We start from the raw sequence: 16,652 nt of genomic DNA on the forward strand, positions 1-16,652 counted from the left end.
TATATATATATATAATAAATTGTTGTATGGAACAATGTATGAAATCTATAATTTTGCTCTATTGTCAAGCTTTTAGCCACGTGGTTTTGCACAGTAGTCCATTGATTTAAAATGCACCAATATTTGTTCTATTATTGAAATGTGAAAAAGGCCTTTGAGATAACCCAGCAAAATAGGCCACCTCTACCACCTTTAGAAAAATAACTTTCATTTACTTTAGAGAGAAACACTATGCTTATCCACATTTGAAAAAAAGAAAGCACTACTTTCCTTTCATAGAGGAAATTAAAGGTGTCATACTGGAGAAATAGAATAAAAGTGAAAATAAGCTATCTCTTAACAGCCATGTTTCAAATTGATATCTTCTTAGAGAAAGTGAAGCCCATTTCCTTGTCTACTCACCACTAGTGAACACATCTCTCATTAGATTGGCAAGCAATATAACCCTGTCCATGGGGATGCAGTTATTTTTAAGGCTCCAGTAGATGGCAAGATTGATCTAGAGTTAAAGTAGGTTTACACATCAGCAGGAGGAATGTGTAGGCCAGCAATTACCTTAACTGCAGTGACAAAGGCAATCTTCGTTTGGACAGTGAATATTGAAACTGCTATAAGAAATAATATCAACCCAGAACAAATACATCCAGCCTTTTAAGAGCTGGTTGAGGATTTCATAGGAGAAGTATCAATTGGCCCTGCCAGGCCATTACTCGGATTAAGGGTCTGGTGTGGAATTTTAGGGGGGCCCTAATGTTTTTTTCCCTATTTTTGGGTTTGGGGTATCCCTTAAAATTCCTACCAGAACTATGGGGTCTGGTATTAATTTGTAGGGGAACCCCATGCTTTTTTTCACATTGGGGTCCCCACTAACATTCCTAACAGACCTAAAGGGTCTGGTATGACTTGGGGGGGGGGGGGATCGGCTGTTTACTTCAGATGCTGTATGGGCTATTGTAAATAACGCGTATGGCAGGCCTTTGCCTAAAGGCTAAATTTCTTGGCTCTTTAGTGAATAACTCCCCTATGTCTTAGCATCCAGTTTGCCTCAGTCTGCTGATAACTTTATCAGCCACAATACTGGTGGTTATGTGAGTGTACTAGCATATCAAAGCCCTGGATCAGTGGCACAGTTAACATCATTCACAGAGCATTTGTATGCATTTTACATTTGAGCCTCTATAAAGAGTTAATTGTCACTTGCTCGAACAGAGTTACCATCAATGTCAGCCGGAAGGGTACAGAGCACACTTTTAAGAACCCAGAGAAAGTGGATGTTCAATACCAGGAGGTGTCCAGCGTATTGAAACACAAAGCTGCATCCTTAGAGTTCCCCTCACTATCCCCTTGTCTCCAAGGGAAGAATGTACTCCTTCAGATAGACAACAGGACAGCTGTACCATATATCTAGTGCTAAGGTGGAGTGAAGAGTTGAACTCTAATAAAGGAAGTATATCTATTCATGGTTTGGGCTCAGCAGAATATTCTAAACTGAAGGCAGCATATATCCCATGGGCTAAGAACCATCTTGGGGACCAGCTCATTCATTTCCTGTATGCGGGGGACTCCGGAGGTGAACCTGTCAGCAACACCTTGGCATTCAAAAGGTTCTCACTTCATAGTCCGTTATCCTTTAGTGGAGGAGGTGGATTTCCGGCACCACCCCAGGGACTTCAGGCTGAGCTAAAAATTCCGTCCAGTTAATCTAACTTGGTTCCTGCACAAACACAGTTTTAGTAATTTGAATTATACCATTATGGGGCAGAAGGCCATGGTTACTCTGTTAAAACCCTAGCAACAGAGAAACCAATTTGTTTCCCTCTGGTCCCAGACCTGTTATCACAGAGCCAGACTCTTGATCTGTGTACAGATAAGTTACAGTACATCTCATACATAGTTACATAGTATTTGAGGTTGAATAAAGACATTAGTCCATCAAGTCCAACCTATTAGGATCTCATTCTAGGAGTACCTGTACCCCTGTATATTACGGTCCCTTAAGAAATCGTCCAAAAGTTTCTTGAACAATTCCACATTATTTGCTGAAATCACCGCCTGTGGCAGTGAGTTCCAGACCCTAACTGATCTTACTGTGAAGAACCCCCTTCGCCACCTTAAAAATGAGGATCTCATGGTGTGGAAATAAAATTGAAAGGCTGCTAAGTCTAGGCCGCTCTCAAGTGGTGTTATCCAACCTTCTAAAAGCCAGAAAAAGTTTGAGTAACAGTAACTACTGCAAGATTGGGGAGGCAATTCTTGAAATTTTTGTCCAAGAGGTGCTGGGATGCCACTTGTTGAGATCCAGCTCATATCCTTGAGTTTCTATAGGCAGGCCATGATAAGGGGCTGGCATTAAGCTCACTGAAGGTACAGGTGTTAGCGCTGTCAGTGCTCACAAACTACAGATGGACTTCTCATCCTCTGGTTGTAAGCGTGATTTGACCATTGTTTTAGATTCCTTAATAAAGAGTCCCTTTCACCCTACCAGTGTTATATAATAGAAACAAAGTTAAAGCGATATTAAACTTTGCTTTTTTTTAAATATTCGCTATAAGGAGACCCACCTTTGCTTGAGGCTGTTGTTCTTTTTCGTTAAAAGTTTTAAATTCCTCGTTTTCAAGTGGTCCCCGCATCACTCTTCCCCCCGCCCCTGCATGGGTGCCACCATTGGCTGTCCATATACAGACACAGCCCTGTGACAGGCCACTCCCCTTCTCTCTGACTAACACTTTGATTGATGGCAGAAGGAGCCTATGGCTCCTCTGCAATCAGTATCCTCTCCCAGCAACCAGGAAGTACGGGGAACGGAGGATCACTTCTGGACCAGCGGCGGGGATGAGCGTCGCTGACAGGTAAGGGTTATGGGTAAAGCGTTGTAGTCTTTCCTGCCCTTCCCCCTCTTATGTGCTGGCCTTTAAGTGTAGTCCCCTCCTTTATGTTAATTTACCCATAACAACTATGCCACCAGGTTTATTTGGACTTGATTACATATAACCACTGTTACCATATGTATGTTTGCTTATGTTTTATACACTCCTGGTTAACCTACAGACCTTGTTTTGGATCCGCGTGCAGGTGTTCTTTTCTGTGTATATCATATGTTACTGGTATGTTTTGTGTTTTATAAACCTAAAAACCTTAATAGAAATTTCTTGAAAAAAACCCCACAATCTTGCCCCCACACACATGACACAAAAGTATGCGTCAGGTGCACCTACATATGAAGGCGACGATTATGCAACATATGTTAGAGTGAACGCAAGAATAACACATGTTAGAGTGAACATAATAATTCTAGGGCCATTATTCATGGTTAACTCTAAGCAGATGACCTGTAAGAATTTTGTGTTGCCTATGGAAAAGTTTGGGTACCAATGTTTTTTTTTACTGTTTCACAGGTGCATGCAATGGTATGGCTTGATATGTTTGGTATCTATCAAACACAACTGCAACTTTTTATATTTTACCAAAAGAATGATTATTATATTTGTCAGGACCGGCTGTGGACGCACGCTGTCAGAGCAAATAGTGATTAGTTGTTTCACCTTTAGCAGCCGCCGTTCCCATAAGGCAAACACGCCTACCAGTACTTAGATGCCCCCAGGACTTAAACTATTTGCTCTGATCAGGTGATGCCACAGACTAGCTGCCAGGAACAAGGAGAAGTACTGACTAATGTCAAGGTGCAAGACCAACAGAAAGCAAGATACAAGACAGGATCAGGAAACAAATACAAGACAGGAACTAATACAAGATAAGTACAGGGTACCAGAAACAAGACAGGTATAGGATTAAAGATCCAAGGCAAGACACAAGACTAGGTTTCAAGATCAAGGCAGGACTGGGATTCAGGATCAGGATACAGGCTTGTGTAGACAGAGCAAGACAAGACGAGGCTGGAACTATAACAAGCCCAGAGGCCTGGGCAGGTGGTGCTTAAATAGAGCACAACTAACCAACGACCAGGCTGTGAGGGGCGTCTAGCCCTCCTGCCCCACAACATAGTGAGCCAGCCGCAATGCGATGCAGTGCATTCTGGCCAGAATCGGGCCGGAACGCACTGTGTCTGGTCTGAACAAGGCCTTAGTATAAGAAAACATGCCTGCATTGCAGAGATGTACTGCGTCTGTTTATTATTTCTATTTTGCCCTGACATTTACTTTAAGTTGATTACAGCCTGCTCACTCACCATGGTTAGGGTTCATGAGCTACAAAGAGATTCCTGTCTCTTAGAGGCAGTGGGTGCCACACTAAAATTATTAGCAAAATTGTCTTTCTAGGAAAATGTTTATCATTATAAAATAGTATTACAAAATGCATAAATAACTTCATTTATTTTCATTCCATTATTTAAAACCTGAAGAACAAACAGTAATAGGTAAGGCAGACACTTTTGTTCTGCACATGACAAAAGAACTAAATGCTACTGAACCAATGTCAATAGCATTTAACTAGCATTTGCCATGTCGCAGTTTATTTTGGAGCAATTTATAGACTCCAAGTGACAGGACCAGGGTTATGTTCATTTACTAGCCGTGAACAAAGCCTCTTACTGGCACGAGACACTGTAATGAGACACAGCCTGCGGAGTCTTTTAAAAAAAGTTTAATCAACACACAGAATATTGGCAGAAACAATCTGTTACCTTGTAACAAATTCTAATTTTCAGAAAAATCCATAGAAACAGAGCTCCAAGTGAATGACATGCCATTTGTAAAAGATAACCCATTTTAAGCTTGGCATTAAGTTAATTCCATTTTTTCTAGCATATGTTTCTTACCTGACATCCGACTTGCTCTGTCGGGTTTAACCTCATCTAAGGGTACCCATACATTGTCTGTAGAATGCAAGCAATGCCCTAATTAGAGTATCACCAGTGATGACTTAAAATAAGCACACAATTTCTATATGTATGTGCTTTTCTTTTAGCTTCTTTTTTTTTATTACTGTATGTATAGGACGCTGTCAATTTAGAGATGTATGGGGATGCTGAAAAAGATTCCCACTGACCCATGTGATCTACCCATATAAAATGCTTTAAATATGTCAAACACTTAAATATTTAGAGCGTATCTTTACCTATATCTTTGAAATGACAACACAGACACCTTTAGAAATGTTTAGTAATGACAATCTACAAACAGATACTTATAGATAATTGCTGGCTTTTTATTCTTTGCAAATCTTATTTCTCTTTTCCTCCCCATTCTGCTCACAGTGGCTATTTTTACTAAGGGCGGATTACTATATCTCCCTTTACTTCCTGGAATTCTGGCACATGTGACTAGGACATGTGACCATGCACATCATCTCAGGGGAGAAAAATGCTGACCCTAAGATTTTGTGATCACAGATGAGATTTCCCAACAATGCACTGCTGAGGTACTCTTCCCAGGACGCAATGTTTGTTTACAGATTACATCACTAATGCCCAAGAAGACCAGGCAATGGAAAAACAGTATTTTTTTTCTCTTTCATATATTCTTGCCCATAGGGGGAGTTTTAAAGATAGATACTGCAATTGGGTGTTTTTTTCTAAGGTTTTGTTGTATGATATTTGAAAGGATCTTTTGCTGTAATAAAAAAAAAATCATTAAAAAAACAAAACAGGTTACATATAGGTGAAAAAACGAAAAAACATTATCCCTCCCTCTTTTAGCACTTCCTATGAGTGCATAAATATCCCCAAGAAGCTATGCAAAGTAAACATACAAAATATGTCACTCCCTCCCACTTGAAAAATGCCGCCAGAGCAGTTACAAGTGAGTCACTACCTAGAGAAGATACGTGTAAATAAACTGGGGTTCCAAGATCTGACCTCCTGGTCTGCTGAGCACGTAAAACAACTAATGGAGCCAAACAATGCAGTGCCCTAAACTTGAGCAAAAAGGATGCTCACTGTGGTGTAACAGGTGACATTCTGTTTGTGTACTACAAATCTCCAGTGTCTTTTCTCCTGATTCTTTTCCTTTTGCTTTGACCTGTGCCAGCTGCTTTAAAATTACAGAATTACAGAACCGTGGGCAGTTCCCAGCTGATACATGGCTTGAAGCTTATAACTTCCAGTAATTGATCATGCTTAATGGGAAAAACTCAGCAAGCGTGGTATAGTTTATCAGCAACACAGTGGGGATTTCATTGGAGTTAACTTGCAGGAGCAATAGTCACACATTCAGTGCTCACTGAGATGTGGCCAGTTTCTATACTGTTAACCTAAAATTGTACTTTGCCTTACTTGGAACTATAGTAAAACCCATCATTAGGATAACATGTATAATGTAATTTACCCCATTTTTGTTTGATAGTAAATATAGAAGTTCAATAACATTTTTAATTAGTGTCCAAAACGATAGGACAAACATTACCCTTTTATGACCAGAGGTCATTGACGCCTAAATGCCCAGGCCAAATTTAGCAGCATCAGGTCACTTTACTAATACTCTGTGACTAATTTGCATACCTAATGTTTGTATATTTTTAAAATACATATAAAGCTTTTATTTTTTAGCTGGTACAAAAAAAATCTGCTCTGTTTTTGTTATATTATACTGGCAAATGCACAAAAATACACACACATATATTGTGACGGTACGTGACAACATGACTGGTCCCACAATAGTTTTTTGTACCAAATTAAGAAAACTTAACTTCAACAAAAACAAAAACGAAGACCTGTTTACTTCAACAAATGCATCAAAATCCATACAGTGGGTTTTTCCTCACCCATAACAACTCAGTCAGATAGGTGAATCCTCTGCTCTAATACAAAAAAACACTCCATCCACAGAGTTTTGAAAAGTCCTTAGCACAGCCGCTTCCTTCTAAAATTAGCTAGGTGGACTTGTGGACCTGGGTGGCCAGGCTGCAAAACCACCCAATCTCTTAAATCATTCTGAACTCCAGGCCCAACAGAGGAATATGTGTTCTGGGCAACAAATATATCACATTCATCACTTTGTCATTTTAGCCCCGGCAGCCCTGTTGCCTGTTTTGATTTGAAGAACCCATTAGGGTGCACCCTGTTAGTAAAAAATTTACACAAGCTTATTTAGTGGCTCAGATAAGCAGATGTTTTGTTTATTTTATGCCATGGACTTGCTGTACAAAGCCCTCCTACATTTAACCGTGTTTGTTTGCTGCCTTGCTGAAAAAAAGTGTAGGACAAACCTGCCTGAAAAGTTCCTAGGTTTCCCTGTCTCATGCATGGTATATACTGTGTACAGTAATACCTTGGTGTACAAGTAGCTTGGCTTGCGAGTGTTCCACTAGACGAGCAAACATTTCTGAAAAATTTTGCCTTGATATACGAGCAATGTCTTGCATTATGAGCAGTACGTGACATCGATCACAGGGATTGTGGGTGATCATTTCAGTCAACTGTAGTCAACATCAGTGCGAGTGTATACAATGGCCCCCATTCAGGAAAAGGCTGAAAAGAAAGGCGGTAAGAAGAAGGAGATGATTATGGTGGCAGTTAAGAAGGAAATCATTGAGAAGTACGAACGAGGTATACGAGTGACCGAAATGGCATGATTTTAGAAGAAGTCTACGTCGACCATTTGCACAATATTAAAGAAGAAATAGATGCAGCAAAAGGAGTCACAAGAATATCAAAGCAACGGCCACGTGCTCTGGTAAATGTAGAAAAGTTGCTTCTGGTTTGGTTAAACGAGAAGTCTGGAAATCCGATGGACGTGTCTGGATTTGGCGGTTGCCAGGTACTTGGCTGCATTGTGCCAAGCGTAAAATTTGGTGAAGGGGGGATTATGGTGTGGGATTGTTTTTCAGTGGTTGGGCTTGGCCCCTTAGTTCCAGTGAAGGGAACTCTTATGGCATCAGCATACCAAGACATTTTGGACAATTTCATGCTCCCAACTTTTGCTCCCAACTTTTTGGGAACAGTTTGGGGATGGCCCCTTCCTGTTCCAACATGGCTGCGCGCCAGTGCACAAAGCAAGGTCCATAGAGACATGGATGAGCGAGTTTGGGGTGGAGGAACTTGACTGGCCTGACCTCAACCGGATAGAAGACCTTTGGGATGAATTAGACCGGAGACTGCGAGCCAGGCCTTCCTGTCCAACCTGACCTCACAAATGCGCGTCTGAAAGAATGGTCAAACATTCCCATAGACACACTCCAAAACCGTGTGGACGCCTTCCCAGAAGAGTTGAACTTGTTATAGCTGCAACCCTATATTATACCAGCCAGATTCTCAGTGTTTGGTGGCATATTTAAAAACTGGGGCTTTATCATTACACCATCTATTTATCTCTTAAATGTTCTTCTTTCTGTGCTCCTGCTTACATTCCACCCTTCTCCTTTTGAATTTACAATATGCAATTACCTACTACAGTGTGTTGTCACAATGCTCTGGTATCCATGCTGGATTTTCCCTTGTCTCCAGCCTCCATGTCTGATTTTTCCCTCTGTTCCAGGGGCTTAGCTGTCAGCCTATGGTGATTCACAGGACTGCAGCCAATCTTTGTACTTCTCACTTGTTGCTCTGGGCTTGGTCAATTAGTTTGTTCTCTCCTGTCATACCCTCCATGATTCCTAGTTTCTTTGTGTTTTCCTGGATCCCCCTGCTTCCTGGTTTTCTTGCGTTCCCCCTGTGGATTCCCTGTGTGCCCTCTTCTCTCCTTTGCTGTTCCTTGTCCTCACTTTCTCTTAAAGGGTCTGGTATGACTTCTGGGAGGAACATCATGCATTTTTCTTTACTTGGGGGGGTCCCTCCTAACATTTCTACTAGACCTATAGGGTCTGGTATGATTTGGGAGGGGGACCCCACGCTGTTTTTTTTTTTTTTTTATACAACTATCATATAAAATGGTCTGCTTCAGCAGACCGTTTTCCCCACTTCGGCTGTGCGTTCGGTTCAGCTGTGTGCTTCGGTTGCTGTACGGGCTATAGTGAATAGCCCGTACAGCAGCCCTGCAGTTCGGCTGAACCGAAGAATTCATGCAGCCAAAGTGAGCCGAGGGATTAGCAAAATGTTCGGATTAATCCGTCGGGAGCTTAGTGAATAACCTCCAATATGTTACTCCAATGAAAGGCAGTGGGACTCCATCTTAGATTTACAGCCATTTGTGCTGCAAAGGTCTCTGGCGTCTATAATATTTTATTGTGTTGTGTTTTCTGTGCTTGGTATTGAGAGACAGTCAAGGCACAGGAGGCATGCCTAAAAATCTGAATATTCAATATCTAACAGAAGTAGGATGGTTTCTGTCATACCTCTAGCTAACAATTACAACAAACATTATATACATGAATCTGTTATGGTACAGCTTAGTGTTCACTGCAAAAAGTTAAAACAAACACATATACTGTAAAAGAAAATTATAAAAATTAGAGCTGCAACAACTCATTGATCAACGATTCTCATTATCGATTAGTTGATTGTTCAATTAGTTGTTTCATGGGCTCTGTGTTCCCTCAGATCTCCACTGCTCCCAGCGGGGATGGGGTGGACACAGACCCCTGCAGCCATTGCTCAGCGGTGAGGAGAGCTCCAAAACCCACTCACCCACCCCTGCTGCTGCTGCTCTACTATGCTATTCCCCGCTGGGACCCCTGCATGCTGTGGTCTGTGTCTGCAGCCAGCACCCAGTGGGGAGGAGAACAGGATAGTAGATCATGCACATCTCTTGAGCTGCACAAGCAGGTACACCAGTCTGTTTATTTTGATAGTTGAAACACGGTTACCTTTCATGATTGTTTATGTTTATTATTTGAATTATATGGCTGGAATGTGACGTCATACTAACGTCATAGGAAGTTGGGGGCAGATCTCTGTTTTTCATTGGGTCATTAGGTTAATTGTATGTCTATATATTGTATGTGTATTACTGCACCTGTGTCACACTGTGTCTGATGAAGGAGACCCTGCTTGGCCCCAAAACGTTGTGCTTCAATGTGACAATATGCGTCAATAAAGGATGAACACTTGACCAAATTGTTTGGTGTGCTGGTGACATTCTGTTTTATAGCAGGGAGGAGAGACCGCTGTGCCTCTGCATTCCCCCTTTGCAGTCCTGGTGCCTCCGCTGTTCTTCTCCATGTCCCTGCTGCTCCCCGGTGTTTTTCCGCTGGTCATCCCCGCTGCTCCTACACCTGTGCCCTCTGCTTCTCCCTGAGTCCCTGGTGCTCCTCCCCATGTCCCTGCTGCTCATTCCTGTGTCCCTGCTGCTCGTTCCCACTTATGGCTCGCTCCCATCCATTGGCAGGGAACAATAGCCAGCGTGATATTGACTATTTTAAATTGCAGTAGCCAATAGCAGACTGGCTATTGCACCTTCCCACTGGCTGCTGTCAATCAGCAGAGGAGGACCTGAAGGAGAACTTTCTCCTTCAGTTCCCTCCTCTGCTGATTGACAACAGGCAGTGGGTGGGTGCAAAAGCCAGCCTGCTATTGGCTATTGCAATTTAAAATAGCCAATAGCAGGCTAGCTATTGTTCCCAGCCATTTTTTATTTTTTTTATCTGATTAATCGGAAAAAAAATCGGCCAACTGATTAATTATGAAAAAAATCGTTAGTTGCAGCTCTAATAGAAATACTGACTGTAGCTTGCCTTTAATGCATAAATGTTTTAGATGCTTGAAAAATCTGCATTTGGCTTTGTTGCCTGTAATGTTGAAGTCAGACATACACATATCTTTTATATATAACAGCAATGATACATTTAAAAAACAAAACAGTATTTTTTGTCTGTGGAGAGAACCGCATATGAACAAAGTGTGGTTAAATGTAAAAAATACTTTTTAAAACTGCAGTTTGGGAATACAGCTTTCCTACAAACAGCAAATGTAGAATTCTAGCATCACATGATCTGAACTGTTCTCATAATCTTTTAACTTGTGAATTGAGTTTCTTCCAAAATACTCTAGGGGTTGTCTGCTCCCAGAAACGATTTATCTCTTACAGAGGCTCAGTTACAGTATTGCTAATGTTATTATCACTGGGTATAACAAGTTAATAGCCATGCCTGGCACCATGAAATCCTAATGTTGCATCATATCTGCGGGCAATGAATTTAGCTACTAAGTAGCTGTTGTCTACAACAAGTAAAACACAAACTAGTCTTTGTGCAACAGTGGGAAACTGGATTAGTTGTTTTTTACACAGTAATTTGGCTCCCTGGCGTTTTGGGCACAGAGGCTTTGGTGCACTGTATGCTGATTTTACAGCATAATTTCAGTGTTACTGGTGTGATTATACAATGACTGTCTTTTTTCTCTTTGGTTAAATCAGTTCTTATTAATTTAATAAACATACAAAAAGATTCACATATCAATTTACAACACTCTATACAATGTCAGGTCATACTTAAGGAGAAGGGCAATTTCCAGAAATCAGTATTAAGGTCAACACATCTTCATAAGCTCTGCTCTATCTCATTACAACATCCATAGGCGGTATACGATATTAACATCCAAAATATATAGAAACCCAATCATAAACCTCACTGAGTATACCCACTCACCTCACCTCAAATTATTTACAATGACTACAGCCTGTCTCATCCATCCTCCCATATACCGTATCTAATATCCTGGCATCAGCCCATCATTTACTCACCCCAACTCCAGTAGACAAAAGACTAATAGACCATGGGAAAAAACCTCCCAGGCAGGCAAAGAAACAGACACCTAGATCGGGCGTATATGTCCAAGCCCTTCCTTCAGAGCACTATGACCCATACTTATTTTTTGTTTATCTAGATATGTTCAATATCTAGATATTGATATTTCTATTGGTTCTCCCCAAGAATTATATCCAGGTGCTTCATGTATCTATAAATATCAGATATCTATACTTCCATCTAGCTGATTTTTCTTCCATCCACATGAGATAACCAACTTCAGCCATCCAGTCTTCAACCTGGGGTACCACAATTGTCTAGGTATAAGAGTGCGGCTGACAGAGTGAAAATCTCAGCAGGCCTCGTTTTCCTCCATCAAAAAGGCCTGAGATCATTGACAGTAAGGCAATTTATACAAAGACTGTCATGACAATCCTTTTTCCCGTGATAATTATTAGGTTAAATCTGAACTTGGGGCAGATACTGAATATAAAACACAAAGAATGCAGCTATGTAATTATTAATATATCATTAAATTTATTTTTTAAATGCAAGTAGTTTAAGTACCTGAATCTGACTCTGTATCAGCCTCTTGCAGTCCTGTAGACTATGCAGAACAAAGTACTGCGAGGGTAATCTCTGTATTGAAGGTAGTTATTGCAGCAAAAACTGTTTTTGTTATTTTATCTTTTAATTGATTACTAATTTTTTTTTGGGCTGGAGTCCTGCTTTAAAGGTAGTCATACATTGGCCCCCCCTTTTCCTGTTCGAAGTCAATTTTTCAGTCGACTTTTGGTGAAGGAGGAGGTCCAAAAATTCTGGGCTGAACAGCGACTGCAACAGCAATGACAATCAGCTGAAGTCACTGTTCAGATATCAGATACAATAGCCAGGCCCTCTACAGTGCTGAACAGCCTAAGGACTCATGCACACAGACATATTGCAGAGCAAATACAGGTGTATTTTCATACAGCGTAAAATATGGCTGAATTTGAGATGCCCGGGAGTCACAGCTGCTGCAGTTAGACAACTGTTTGGACAGAAAACCCTGTACTTTGGTGTATGCTGGCAACTCCTGCAACCAGCGTTTGCAAATGCATGGGGTAAGTTTCTCAACACGGAAGTTTTGTGTTCGGAAACTTACCCCTGTGTGCTTGCAAACTAAGATTGTGCGGGGTTTTCTGTGCATACATTGTTATGGAAAGAAAACCACAGCAGCTGTGGCTCCCACTGCCCTGCATATTCAGACGTATTTTATCCTGTAAGAAAATTTGCCTATATCTGCTCTGCAATACACCTGTGTGCATGAGCCCTAAGACTTAGGGGTCTATTCACAAAGCTGCCGAAGGATCTGGCCGTAGCTTCGGCTAGCTTCGGCACCAGGACCCCTTCGGTTCAGGAGAACCGAATAGCTTTATGAGGTTATGTTAAGGGACAGCTTTATTCTCCTGAATCATTGTATAACTGCAAGATTGGTTGCTTTGACAGAGCTGGGATAAAGCTTTAAGAAGAACCAGAAGAGACTTGTGAAGAAAAAAGAACCAGAAGAGACATTAAATAGTTGTATGGTTTTATGCTATGCACACTTCTTTTATCTGTTATAACGAATATAACTTCTGTGAAGGGTACTGGGCAGCGAGGGGATCCTGGAAAAGGGCACCATGGAGCATTTCATAAATGCATATTAGACCAGACTTCATGATAAGTGGTCAAAATAAGATCTGGTGAGTGACCATTCCTAAGGGGGAACACCAATGGTGATTCACACTAGGGATTCTTTTTTTTTTTTGAGCACAGAAGATTCTACTTTTTCTTGGAATTATACATACATATATCTTTTTTTTAATTTTCACATTCGTGTATGTGTTTGGCCACGATGAAGCACAAATTTTGCAGAAGAATTTATAGACTGTGATGATGGTTTACACATGGATTGAGCAAATGCTTTTAAATGCACTGGTTTAACATTTTCGTATTTGGTTTGTAGGTTTATTATGTGTTATATTGTGAGAAAGATATAGGTGTGGTAAGTTCTTTAGACATTAATAGGTGGACAACATTGGCCAAGTGTATGTTATTGATTCCATTCAATGCAGTGCATATTTATAAACATATATACATGTAGATGTACACACATACATATTAATCATATATTATTTTTATAGATACTGTAATATAATCAGCACAGCAGCTTAGCTGATATAGTACTCAATCAGAGGATTTATTTGTGTTTTACATTTGCTTTTATTTCTTTTCTATTGAAAAAACATGCATAAACTTCTTACTTACCCCCAAAATCACCTCCAATGTGGAAGGAGCTGAAACTGTTAAGCTCACATCTAGCACCAAATCATTCTCCACCCTATGTCACAAAGTCTCCAGGGAGAACACCACTTTAACGCTGCAATTTCAGCTACTGTAAGAGAAATTGTAAAACAAGTCTTAGCCCAAAATCTAGCAAATTAAATATTACTTATGCAAAACCATATAAATACAAAGTGAACTATGTAATTAATTAAAATAGCATTTTTGTTATAAATAGCCCCCTAGACCCATGTGTTAAATACAGTATGTGTAGGAATGGATATTGCCAGACATTGTTCCAATGCTCATAAGCTAGCGTTAAGATGCCCTTGGTCCAATTTTGTTTGCAATTTTGCAGCTTACCCATAGATGAAGTGATCAACAACTTAAAAATTGTTTTATTTTTGAGATTTCACAGTTTGAGCTTAGCAGCTGAGATGAAATGTGCATTGCACAAGTGTCACAGTTCAACACATTGCAAAAAGTATTAATAGGAAAGCTGAATTTAGTTTTCTGTGTATTAAGTCCTTAGTCCATTTGTTTAATATACTGTATATTAGTGAAACTAAAATACTTATCTTGGAAGTCCAGATAACTTGGTCTTATATGAAGCTGATGAAAAGGAGTGATAGATTCTTAGTCAATTGTATAAGGTGAGCATTCGGATATCTGCTTATAAAGCCATTTATCTAACACAGTTCATTCCTTAACTGTTCTCTTGGGAAGTGAGGTCAATATCTAAAAGTGAAAGCCAGTAATAATGTAAGCACTGGAAGAGATCTTTTCCTTTTTTAGAACATAAGCCTTTACAAAACCCAAGAAGAGATTATGTTCTTTTAAAGGAAATAGGACTGTATGAATTTTGGAGACAGGACATTTTGAAATATTTTATTTCATCAAGCTGATCCCGTTATTTTAACGCATAGTCTATATGTTAAAGTGGTTCTAAACCCTCCGGTTTTTTTTGGGCTTATATCTACTGCTAGCAAGCAGTAGATATAGGCAAGAAGTGTAAAAAAAAAAACCGCTTGAAATCATTTTAAACTTACCTCGTTATCGCTGCTCGCTCCCGCGCCGAGAATCAGGAACTGCTCGTACGGCCGCAAAGGATCTTGGGGCGGGCGCATGCGCAGTTCCGATTCTCGGCCAGGAGACGAGCAGAGACGCAAGGTAAGTCTATGGACGCGTGCACCCGCATGCAGACACCGCTGGATCGGAGTGACGGCGCACCGCTGGAGGGACACATGAAAACATGGGGAAAGAAGAGGAAGACCAGAATAAGAGACATCATTTAAGGTAAGTGCTAACATTTATATGGGGGGGAGGGAAAACATGTTTTGCCTTTAATATCACTTTAAGTAAAGTGGAGAAAAAAAGAATAATACAAAAGGGGGAGGGGGAAGAGAGTGAAAACAGGAATTTCCAGATTGTGGTGCACAAAGCAAAAAGGCTGTTCATTTTGCAAGGGAATAGCCCTTAGCTTTGTGAATGAGGTGAAAATTCATGGTTATTCCAAAAACGTAGAACCTACATATTGCGATTCCCAAAATAAAGGTGATTGTGATTACAAACCAATAGCCCACTATTTACGAGTATCAATCTACTAACCAGTCAATGGGAATGCAAAAGCAGCTCTACGCCGATTAATAAGTAGCTCTAGGTAGCTTAGAAGGAGGTCGAATGAAAGTCAAATGGAGGTCAAATGCTGGTAAAACAGACCTGTCAGTCAAATGTGAATGTTCTCAGAAGTATCTCAAACTGATGTCAAATGCAAGCAGAATGCATCTGAAATCAAGCTGCATTTGTCTAGTCATGGTGAGAGGAGCTCCAGGTGGGATCCTAATTTAGCTGGCCAGCGACTGCCAGAGGATCCCGACACGCACGGCACCTCTGGCACTCTGGCAGTCGCCGGGGGCGCAAAAATTCAAGTTTGACTGACTGTGTAGGCAAAAATCCTAGCACCGGCCCTGCCAGGGAAACTGATCTCCAGACAGCAAACTCTCCCGGGCGCTCCGGGAGTCTCCCACTCCCGGCCGCCCAGGAGAGAAACACTGCTTTTTCTTCTTTATTCTGACACGGAGCCGTGTCACAATAGAAAAAAAATAAATACTTTTTGCCCATAGGAATGCATTGCTAGATTCCTATTGGCTATTTCAATTTGCAATAGCCACTAGTAAACTAGCATTGCACCCGCCCTCTGCTGCAGTTCTCCATCAGGTCCATCAGCAGAGGGCAGGTACAATGCTAGTTTATTATTGGCTATTGCAAATTGAAATAGCCAATAGGAATCTAGCAATGCATTCCTATGGGCAAGCATTTTCTTTCTATTCTGACACAGCTCCATGTCAGAATAAAGAAAAAAAAAGAAAAAGCAGTGTTTCTCTCCTGGGCGACCGGGAGCGGGAGACTCCCAGAGCACCAAGGAGAGTTTTTTCTTTTCTTTTACGGCAGCAGAACCGCCGGCCAATAGAAAACTGTTGGGCGGAGCTAGCTGTCTTTGCTAGCTCCGCACAATCGTTTTCTATTTATTTGTTTGTACTTTTTTAACTATTTTCCTGTTCTGCTCGGTCCCGCTGACGGACCGAGCAGAACAGCCGAGCCGAGCCAAGCTCAGTGGCATTCGGCTATTCACTCACTGCTATTCGGCATCTATAAGAATAGATCGAACAGCAGCGAGTAGCCTGCCGGAGGTTCGGCTTAGCCGATCCAGATGTTGGATCGGCTGAGTCGAACTCCTCCTGCACTTCGGGTCGGCCGAACATGCTGAACAT

At 41.0% G+C, this 16,652-nt stretch overlaps 1 protein-coding gene across 2 annotated transcripts in view; it reads right to left on the minus strand.

The window, feature by feature from the left end:
- The window catches only part of GRIK4 (glutamate ionotropic receptor kainate type subunit 4), a 102,934-nt gene extending 88,945 nt beyond the window's left edge, over positions 1 to 13,989 (minus strand). For both annotated transcript variants that reach the window (XM_018567595.1, XM_018567594.1), the window contains exon 1: positions 13,867 to 13,989. The gene's annotated coding sequence lies outside the window, so the exon portion shown is untranslated. The remainder of the gene's footprint in view (positions 1 to 13,866) is intronic.
- Positions 13,990 to 16,652: the final 2,663 nt, after the last annotated feature.

The sequence above is a fragment of the Nanorana parkeri genome, unplaced genomic scaffold (genome assembly GCF_000935625.1).
Source record: "Nanorana parkeri isolate BGI_ZX_2015 unplaced genomic scaffold, ASM93562v1 scaffold1070, whole genome shotgun sequence".
Taxonomy (NCBI): domain Eukaryota; kingdom Metazoa; phylum Chordata; class Amphibia; order Anura; family Dicroglossidae; genus Nanorana; species Nanorana parkeri.